The following is a 10,798-nucleotide window of genomic DNA, read 5'->3' as shown; positions in this document are numbered from 1 at the left end:
AAGTGGAATTGTAGGATCATATGGCAACTCTATATTTAATTTTTTAAAAAGTATCCTCAGTACTGTTTTCCATAGTGGTTGTACCAATTTGCAATCACACCAACAGTGCTAAGGGTTCTCTTTTCTCTGAATCTATGCCAGCATTTGTTATCTCTTTCTGATGATGGCCATTCTAACAGATGTGAGATGATGTCTCATTGTAGTTTTGATTTGCATTTCCCTAGTGACTAGGGAAATGGTAGGGACCTAACAGAAGCAGAAGATATTAAGAAGAGGTGGCAAGAATACACAAAAGAACTGTACAAAAAAGATCTTCATGACCCAGATAAGCATGATGATGTGATCACTAATCTAGAGCCAGACATCCTGGAATGTGAAATCAAGTGGGCCTTAAGAAGCATCACTATGAACAAAGCTAGTGGAGGTGATGGAATTCCAGTTGAGCTATTTCAAATCCTGGAAGATGATGGTGTGAAAGTGCCGCACTCAATATGCCAGCAAATTTGGAAAACTCAGCAGTGGCCACAGGACTGGAAAAGGTCGGTTTTCATTCCAATCCCAAAGAAAGGCAATGCCAAAGAATGCTCAAACTACCACACAATTGCACTCATCTCACATGCTAGTAAAGCAATGCTCAAAATTCTCCAAGCCAGGTTCAGCAATACATGATCTGTGAACCTCCAGATGTTCAAGCTGGTTTTAGAAAAGGCAGAGGAACCAGAGATCAAATTGCCAACATCCACTGGATCATCAAAAAAGCAAGAGAGTTCCAGAAAAACATCTATTTCTGCTTTATGGCCTATGCCAAAGCCTTTGACTCTGTGAATCACAATAAACTGGAAAATTCTGAGAGAGATGGGAATACCAGACCACCTGACCTGCCTCTTGAGAAACCTGTATGCAGGTCAGGAAGCAACAATTAGAACTGGACATGGAACAACAGACTGGTTCCAAATAGGAAAAGGAGTACGTCAAGGCTACATATTGTCACCCTGCTTATTTAACTTATATGCAGAGTACATCATGAGAATCGCTGGGCTGGAAGAAGCACAAGCTGGAATCAAGATTGCCGGGAGAAATATCAATAACCTCAGATATGCAGATGACACCATCCTTATGCCAGAAAGTGAAGAACTAAAGAGCCTCTTGATGAAAGTGAAAGAGGAGAGTGAAAAAGTTGGCTTAAAGCTCAACATTCAGAAAACTAAGATCATGGCATCTGGTCCCATCACTTCATGGGAAATAGATGGGGAAACAGTGGAAACAGTGGCTGACTTTATTTTTCTGGGCTCCAAAATCGCTGCGGATGGTGACTGCAGCCATGAAATTAAAAGACGCTTAGTCCTTGGAAGAAAAGTTCTGACCAACCTAGACAGCATATTAAAAAGCTTAGACATTACTTTGCCAACAAAGGTCTGTCTAGTCAAGGCTATTGTTTTTCCTGTGGTCATGTATGGATGTGAGAGTTGGACTGTGAAGATAGCTGAGCGCTGAAGAATTGATGGTTTTGAACTGTGGTGTTGGAGAAGACTCTTGAGAATCCCTTGGACTGCAAGGAGATCCAACCAGTCAATTCTAATGGAGATCAGTCCTGGGTGTTCATTGGAAGGACTGATGTTGAAGATGAAACTCCAATACTTTGGCCACCTGATGCAAAGAGCTGACTCATTTGAAAAGACCCTGATGCTGGGAAAGATCGAGGGCAGGAGGAGAAGTGGATCACAGAGGATGAGATGGTTGGATGGCATCAGTGACTCAATGGACATGGGTTTGGGTGAACTCCGGGAATTGGTGATGGACAGGGAGGCCTGGCGTGATGCAGTTCATGAGGTTGCAGAGTCGGAGACGACTGAGTGACTGAACTGAACTGAACTAAATACAAGTGATGTTAAGTATATTTTCATGTTTTTTGGCTGTTTTTGTAACTAGTTTGGAAAAATGTCTATTTAGGTCTTCTGCCAATTTTTAAATTGGAAATTTTTTGCTGTAGAGTTGTATGAGTACTTTGTATATTAACCTCTTACAAGATACTTGACCTGCACATATTTTCCCCATTTGGTAAGATGTCTTTGCACTATGTTGATTGCTTCTTTTGCTGTACAGAATCTTTCTAGTTTGATATAGTCCCATTTGTTTATTTTGTTTAATTTTTTGCCCTCAGGTTCTTTTTACATTAGAGAATAATCGCATTACACTGTTGTATTAGTTTCTGCTGTACAAAACGTGAAACAGCTGTAAGTATACATATATACTCTCCCTCTTGAAGCTCCCTTACACTCTACACCCCAATCCCAACCCTCTAGGTCATCACAGAGCCCCAAGTTGAGCTCCCTGTGCTATACAGCAGCTTCCCACTAGCTATCTATTTTACACATGGTAAATATGTCAATGCTGCTCTCCCAATTCGTCCCACTGTCCCCTTCACCTCTGAGTCCACATGTCCATTCTCTACATCTGTATCTCCATTCCTGCCCAGCAAATACTTTCTACTGACTTATAGAATCACCATTGGATCATACTTGAGCTAATAATATGCTTATCTTTAATAATATAAGTACAGATAAACCTTCTATAAAACAGAATTTTTAATTGTTTACAGCTTCCTTTGCTATGTAAAAACTTTTAAGTTCAATTAAGTCCCATTTATTTTCATTTCTAATTTCATTACTCTAAAAGGTCGATCCAAAAAGATATTCTGACATTTATCTCAGAAAATGTTTTTCCTATGTTTTCTTCTCAGGCTTAGTATAAGTACTATTGTATTATAAGAATTTGGTTTTACATTTAGGTCTTTAATCCATTTTGACTTTCTCTCTGTGTATGTTGTTAGAGAATGTTCTAATTTCATTCCTTTACATGTAGCTGTTCAGTTTTCCCAACACCACTTATTGAAGAGACTATCTTTTCTCTATTGTCTATTCTTGCCTCCTTTGTCAAAGAAAAGGTGACCATAGGTGCATGGGTTTATCTTTGGGCTGTCTAACCTGTTTTATTGATCTATATTTCTGTTTTTCTGCCAGTACCATCCTCTCTCCTGTTTGACCACGTCCAATTTACCTTGATTTATGAACCAAACATTCCAGGTTCCTATGAAATATTGTTCTTCTTTGTTTTTTAATTAATTTATTTTAATAGAAGGTTAATTACTTTGCAGTATTGTGGTGGTTTTTGCCATACATCGACATGAATCATCCACAGGTACACATGTATCCCCCCATCCTGAACGCCCCTCCCACCTGCCTCCCCACAATCCCTCTGGGTTGTCCCAGAGCACTGACTTTGAGTGCCTGCTTCATGCATTGAACTTGCAACAGTCATCTCTTTTACATTTGATAATATACATGTTTCAATGCTATTTTCTCAAATCATTCCACCCTTGCTTTCTCCCACATAGTCCAAGTCTGTTCTTTGCATCTGTGTGTCTTTTGCTGTCTTGCATATAGGGTTATTGTTACCATCTTTCTAAACTCCATATATATGCATTAATATACTGCATTGGTGTTTCTCTTTCTGACTTATTTCACTCTGTATAATAGGTTCCAGTTTTGTCAACCTCATTACAACTGGCTCAAATGCATTCTTTTTTATAGATGAGTAATATTTCATTGTGTATATGTACCATGATTTCCTTATCCATTTGTCTGCCAATGGACATCTAGGTTGCTTCCATGTTCTAGCTATTATAAACACTAATGGAATGAACATTGAGGTACATGTGTCTCTTTCAATTCTGGTATCCTCAGTATGTATGTCCAGCGGTGGGATTGCTGGGTTGCATGATATTTCTATTTCCAGTTAAGGAATTTGCACACTGTTCTCCATAGTGGCTGTACCAGTTTGCATTCCCACCAACAGTGTAGGAGGGTTCCCTTTTCTCCACACCCTCTCCAACATTTATTTTTTGTAGACTTTGATGGCAGCCATTCTGACCAGGGTGAGATGGTACATCATTGTGGTTTTGATTTGCGTTTCTCTGACAATGAGTGATGTTGAGCATCTTTTCGTGTGTCTCTTAGTCATCTGTATATCTTTGAAGAAATGTCTGTTTAGTTCTTTGGCCCACTTTTTAATTGGGTCATTTATTTTTCTGGTATTGAGCTGCATGAGCTGCTTGTATATTTTGGAGATTCTTTATCAGTTGTTTCATTTGCTATTATTTTCTCTCATTCTAGAGGCTGCCTTTTCACCTTGCTTATAGTTTCCTTCATTTTGTAAAAGTTTTTAAGCTTAATTAGGTCCCATTTGTTTATTTTGTTTTTATTTCCATTACTCTGGGAGGTGGGTCATAGAGGATCCTGCTGTGATTTATGTCAGAGAGTGTTTTGTCTATGCTTTCCTCTAAGAGTTTTTTAGTTTCTGGTCTTACATTTAGATCTTTAATCCATTTTGAATTTATTTTTGTGTATGGTGTTACAAAGTGTTCTAGTTTCATTCTTATACATGTAGGTGACCAGTTTTCCAAGCACCACTTATTAAAGATATTGTCTTTTCTTCATTGTATATTTTTGTCTCCTTTGTCAAAGATAAGGTATCTTTAGGTGCATGGATTTATCTCTGAGTTTTCATTTTCATTGCATTGATCTATATGTCTGTCTTTGTGTCAGTACCATACTGTCTTGATGACTGTAGCTTTGTAGTATAGTCTGATGTCAGGAAGGTTGATTCCTCCAGTTTCATTCTTCTTTCTCAGGGTTGCTTTGGCTATTCGAGGTTTTTTATGTTTCCATACAAATTGTGAAATTATTTGTTCTAGTTCTGTGAAAAACACTATAGATTCTTCATCTATTTGTGTCATCTTTGATTTCTTTCATCAGCATTTTATTGTTTTCTATATATAGGTCTTTTTTTTTTAGCTAAATTTGTTCTTAAGTATTTTATTCTTTTCGTTGCAATAGTGTTAGGATTATTAGGATTCCATACAAATTGTGAATCAAATAACACAAATAGATGGACAAATATACCATGCTCGTGGATTGAAAGAATCAATATATTGAAAATGAGTATACTACCCCAAGTCATCTATAGGTTCAACACAATCCCTATGAAGCTACCAACAGTATTTTTCACAGAACTGAAATAAATAATTTCACATTTTGTATGAAAACATTCTACAAAATCCTTACAATCTGAATTGTAAGGATTGTTTTCTTAATTTCTCTTTCTGTATCATCTTTATTAGTGTGTAGGAATAAAAAGGATATCTGTTTATTCATTTTATGTCCTGTAACTTTACTATATTCATTGATTAGCTCTAGTAATTTTCTGGTGGTATCTTTAGGGTTTTCTATGTAGAGGATCATGTCAATTGCAAACAGTAAGAGTTTTACTTCTTTTTTTACCAATCTGAATTTCTTTTATTTCTTTTTCTTCTCTGATTGCTGTGGCTAAGACTTTCAAAACTATGTTGAATCATAGTGGTGAGAGTGGGCACCCTTATCTTGTTCCTGATTTTAGAGGAAATTCTTTCAATTTTTTGCCATTGAGGATAATGTTTCCTGTGGGTTTGTTGTATATGGCTTTTATTATATTGAGGTATGTTCCTTCTATGCCTGCTTTTTGGAGAGTTTTTTTTTTTAATCATAAATGGGTGTTGAATTTTGTCAAAGGCTTTCTCTGCATCCATTGAAATGATCATATGGTTTTTAATCTTTCAATTTGTTAATATTGATTGATTTGCAAATATTGAAGAATCCTTGCATCCTTGGGATAAAGCCCACTTGGTCATGATGTATGAAATTTTTAATATGTTGTTGGATTCTGTTAGCTAGAATTTTGTTGAGGATTTTCACATCTGTGTCCATCAGTGGTACTGGCCTGTTCAGTTCAGTTCAGTTCAGTTCAGTCGCTCAGTCATGTCTGACTCTTTGCAACCCCACGAACCGCAGCACGCCATGCCTCCCTGTCCATCACCAATTGGCCTGTAGTTTTCTTTTCTTGTGGCAACTTTGTCTGGTTTTGGTATTATGGTGATGGTGGCCTCAGAGAATGAGTTTGGGAGTTTCCCTTCCTCTGAAATTTCCTGGAAGAGTTTGAGTAAGATAGGTGATAGCTCTTCTCTAAATGTTTGATAGAATACACCTGTGATGTCATCTTGTCCTGGGCTTTTGTTTGTTGAAAGATAACCTCGCTCTTATCACTACTTTTACTGAATCCCATAGGTTTGAGGTTGTCATGTTTTCATTTTTATTTGTTTCTCTGCATATTTTGATTTTCTTTTTGATTTTTCCTGTGAGGAGAAATCCAGTACTCTTGCCTGGAAAGTCCCATGGGCCGAGGAGCCTGGTAGGCTGCAGTCCATGGGGTCGCGAAGAGTCGGACACGACTGAGCGACTTGACTTTCACTTTTCACTTTCACGCATTGGAGAAGGAAATGGCAACCCACTCCAGTGTTCTTGCCTGGAGAATCCCAGGGATCGGGGAGCCTGGTGGGCTGCCGTCTATGGGGTCGCACAGAGTCAGACACGACTGAAGTGACTTAGTAGTAGCAGCAGCAGCAGCGGCAGTGATCTGTTGGCTATTCAGGAGCACATTGTTTAGCCTCCATATGTCTGTGTTTTTTACATTTTTTTTTCCTGTAGTTGACATTTAATCTTACCACGTTGTGATCATAAAAGATGCTTGAAATGATTTCCATTTTTAAAAAATTTACCAAGGCTAGATTTATGGCCCAGTACGTGATCTATCCTGGAGAACATTCCACATGCACTTGAGGAAAAGGTGAAATCTATTGTTTTTGGGTGAAATGCCCTGTAAATATCAGTTAGGTCTAACTTGTCCATTGTATCATTCAAAGCTTGTGTTTCCTTGTTTGGTTATCTATCCATAGGTGTGAGTGGGGTATTAAAGTACCCCACTATTATTGTGTTACTGTTTATTTCCCCGTTCATACTTGTTAACATTTGTCTTATGTATCGAGGTGTTCCTATAATTGTTATATCTTCTTCTTGGATTAATCCTTTGATCATTATGTAGTGTCCTTCTTTGTCTCTTATCATGGTCTTTACTTCAAAGTCTATTTAATCTGTTGTGAGTATTGCTACTCCTGCATTTTTTTGGTCTCCATTTGCATGAAGTACCTTTTCCAGCCCCTCACTTTCAGTCTGTATGTGTCCCTAGGTTTGAGGTGGGTCTCTTGTAGCCAGCATATATATGGGTTTTGGTTTTATATCCATTTGGCCAGTGTTTGTCTTTTGGTTGGAGCACTTAGCACATTTATATTTAAGATAATTATTAATAAATATGATTCTGTTACCACTTACTTTGTTGTTTTGGATTTGCTTTTATAAACCTTTTCTGTTTTTCCTCTCTAAAGAAGATCCTTTAGCATTTGTTGGAGAGCTGGTTTAGTGGTACTGAATTCTTTCAGCATTTGCTTGTCTATAAAGCTTTTGATTAATTGAATCTGAATGAGATCCTTGCTGGGTAGAGTAACCTTGGCTGTAGGTTTTTCTCTTTCATCACTTTAAGTATGTCCTGCCATTCCCTTCTGGCCTGAAGAGTTTCCATTGAAAGATCAGCTTTTATCCTTCTGGGGATAATTTTGTGTGTTATTTGTTGCTTTTCCCTTGCAGTTTTTAATATTTGCTCTTTGTGTTTAATTTTTGTTAGTTTTATTAATATGTGTCTTGGGGTGTTTTGCCTTGGGTTTATCCTGTTTGGGACTCTGTGGATTTCTTGGACTTGGGTGGCTATTTCCTTCTCCATTTTAGGGAAGTTTTCAACTATTATCTCCTCAAATATTTTCTCATGCCCTGTCTTTTCATCTTCTGGGAAACCTATGATTCGAATATTGGGGCATTTAGCATTGTCCCAGAGTTCTCTAAGGTTGTCCTCATTTCTTTTAATTGTTTTTTCTTTCTTTTTCTACTTCATTTATTTCCACCATTCTGTCTTCCATCTCACTTATCCTCTCTTCTGCCTCAGTTATTCTACTGTTGGTTCCCTCCAGAGTGCTTTTAATCTCAGTCATCACATTGTTCATTATTGATTGACTCTTCTTTATTTCTTCTAGGTCCTTGTTAAACATTTCTTGCATCTTCTCAATCCTTGTCCCTAGTCTATATATCTGTAATTCTACTTTGTTTTCAAGATTTTGGATCATTAATGTCATTATTCTGAATTCTTTTTCAGGTTGACTCCCTATGTCCTCCTCTTTTGTTTGGTTTGGTGGGTTTTAATCATGTTCCTTCACCTGCTGAGTATTTCTATTTTGTTTAGATTGCTGCGTTTGGGGTACCCTTTCTTCAGGCTGGAATTTCATGGTTCCTCTTAATTGTGGAGTCTGCTCCCTGTGGGTGTGGTTGGACCAGTGGCTTGTCAAGGTTTCCTGGTTGGAGGAACTAGTGTCTGTGTTCTGGTAGGTGAAGCTGGATCTGTTTTTTTTCTGAAGTGCAATTAATTATTCAGTAGTGGGTTTTGGGGTGTCTATGCGTTTGGCATGGCTTTGGGCAGTCTGTCTCTTAATGTTCAGTGTTGTGTTCCTGTTTTGCTGGAGAATTAGTGCGGTGTGTCTTTCACTGGAATTTCTTGGTTCTTGGGTGGAGTTTCATTTCAGTGTGGGGACTTTTGAATGAGCTCTTGTCTACTAATATTCCCTGGAATCAGGAGTTCTCTGATGTTCTAAAGTTCTGGAGTTAAGCCTCCTGCCTCTGGGTGTTGGTCCTTCTCTTATAGTAGCCTCAAGACTTTTCCATCCAGAAGGGCGGTCCTAAGATGGCAGAGGAATAGGATGGGGAGACCACTTTCTCCCCCACAAATTCATCGAAAGAACACTTGAACTCTGAGTAAATTCCACAAAACTACATCTGAATGCTGGCAGAGGACATCAGGCACCCAGAAAGGCAGCCCATTGTCTTAGAAAGGAGGTAGGAAAAATATAAAAGATAAAAAGAGAGACAAAAGAGGTAGGGATGGAGATTCATCCTGGGAAGGGAGTCTTAAAAAAGAGAGAAGTTTCCAAACACCAGGAAACACTCTCACTGGCGAGTCTGTGGCGAGCCTTGGAACCTCAGAGGGCAACATAACCAGGAGGAAAAATAAATAAATAATTAAAACCCACAGATTATGTGCCTAACAGCAACTCCCAGTGGAGAAGCAGTGCAGACATTCACATCCACCACTAGCAAGCAGAGGCTGGACAGGGAGGTGCGGGCTGCATTGCTTAGGGTAAGGACAGGCCCAAATGCCCCAAGGGCAATCTGAGGGAACTAACTTGAGATAGTAACCCAGACTGTGGGATAGCTATCCTGCGAAAAGCCCTAACCTAAGACACCACTGGCTTCTCTGGTAGCTCAGATGCTAAAGCGTCTGAATTCAATGCAGGAGACCTGGGTTCGATCTCTGGCTCAGGAAGTTCCTCTGGAGAAGGAAATGGCAACCCACTACAGTATTCTTGCCTGGAGAGTTCCATGTACTGAGGAGCCTGGTAGACTACAGTCCATGGGGTCAAGGAGTCGGACATGACTGAGCAACTTCACTTCACTTCACTTCACTTCAAGACACTGCTAGGCCAGCTCACAGAACAAAGGACTGAGCAGAGCTAGCTGGCTGCGGACCAGCCCAACCCCCGCCGGAGACAGGCAGGCAAGGGCAGCCAGAGCTGGAAAGGGGCAATCGCGGCCCCAGAGAGGCATCCTCTACCAAACTGCAAGCAAACTTCATTGCTAACCAAGACTTCTTGGGATTCTGGACGGTCGACATCTGCCGGGAGGGTTGCAGCCAGAGATCAGCTCCCCGGAAGAGACACACAGCACACCTGAGAAGGCACACCAGTTGTACACCCAGAAAACTGAACGGCAGGGACGGGGGAGGCGATAAGTTGCAGCCCCCACCTGGAGGCGACCGAGCTCTCCAAGCACCTGGTCACCTGAGCTGCTCGGATCTGGGAAGGACACAAAACTCAGGCCCAACCAAGTCTGCACCTCTGTGGAGTACCCGAGAACCTGAACCTGAGCAGCTTAGACCTGGGAAGTGCATACAACTCAGGGCACACCTTAGAGAGTTCCCGGCAAAGCAACCTAGAGCCTAAGCAGTGTAGACTGGGAAAGCACACATGCCGTGAGCGGGGGCAAACCCAGTGTGGCCGAGACACTGAGCACATGCCAGCGTTATTTGTTTGCAGTGTTCCTCCCTCCCCACAGCACGACTGAACAAGTAAGACTAAAAAAGTGACCACCATCCCCCCCACCCCCACGTGTCAGGGCGGAAATTAGACACTGAAGAGAAGAGCAAACAGAAGAAGATAAAACAGAGGGAAGTGCCTTGGAAGTGACAGGTGCAATAGATTAAAACCCTGTAGTTAGCACCGACTACATAGGAAGGGGCCTATAGATCTTGAGAAGTATAAGCCAGATCAAGGAACTATCTGAAAATGAACGGACCCCACACTGTCCACAACAACACCAGAGAAAGTCCTAGATATATTTTTACTAATATCATTTTTTAAATTAAAAAATCTTTTTTATTTTTAAGTCCTCTATTATGCCTTTAATTTTCATTTTTATAACCTACTATTACTTTGCAAAAAAAAGACCCTATTATTTAAAGCAAACTTCATATATATACATTTTATAATTTTTGTGACTTTGCTTCTTTCTTTAATATTGTATTTTTGAGAATCCAACATCTACTCTAGATTTTTAATCTTTGCTTTTTGGTATTTGTTATAAATTTTGTACCTGTAAGAACCCAATCTCCAGTACCCATTTTTCCTTGGGAGAAAGATTACTGGCTTGACTGCTCTCTCCCCCTTTGGCCTCTTGTTTTGCTCCACCAGGTCGCCTCTATCTCCTCCCTCCCC

This window comes from Budorcas taxicolor, chromosome X, assembly GCF_023091745.1.
Source record: "Budorcas taxicolor isolate Tak-1 chromosome X, Takin1.1, whole genome shotgun sequence".
Classification (NCBI taxonomy): domain Eukaryota; kingdom Metazoa; phylum Chordata; class Mammalia; order Artiodactyla; family Bovidae; genus Budorcas; species Budorcas taxicolor.
The sequence above is the reverse complement of the archived record's forward strand: the minus strand, read 5'-3'. Positions refer to the sequence as shown.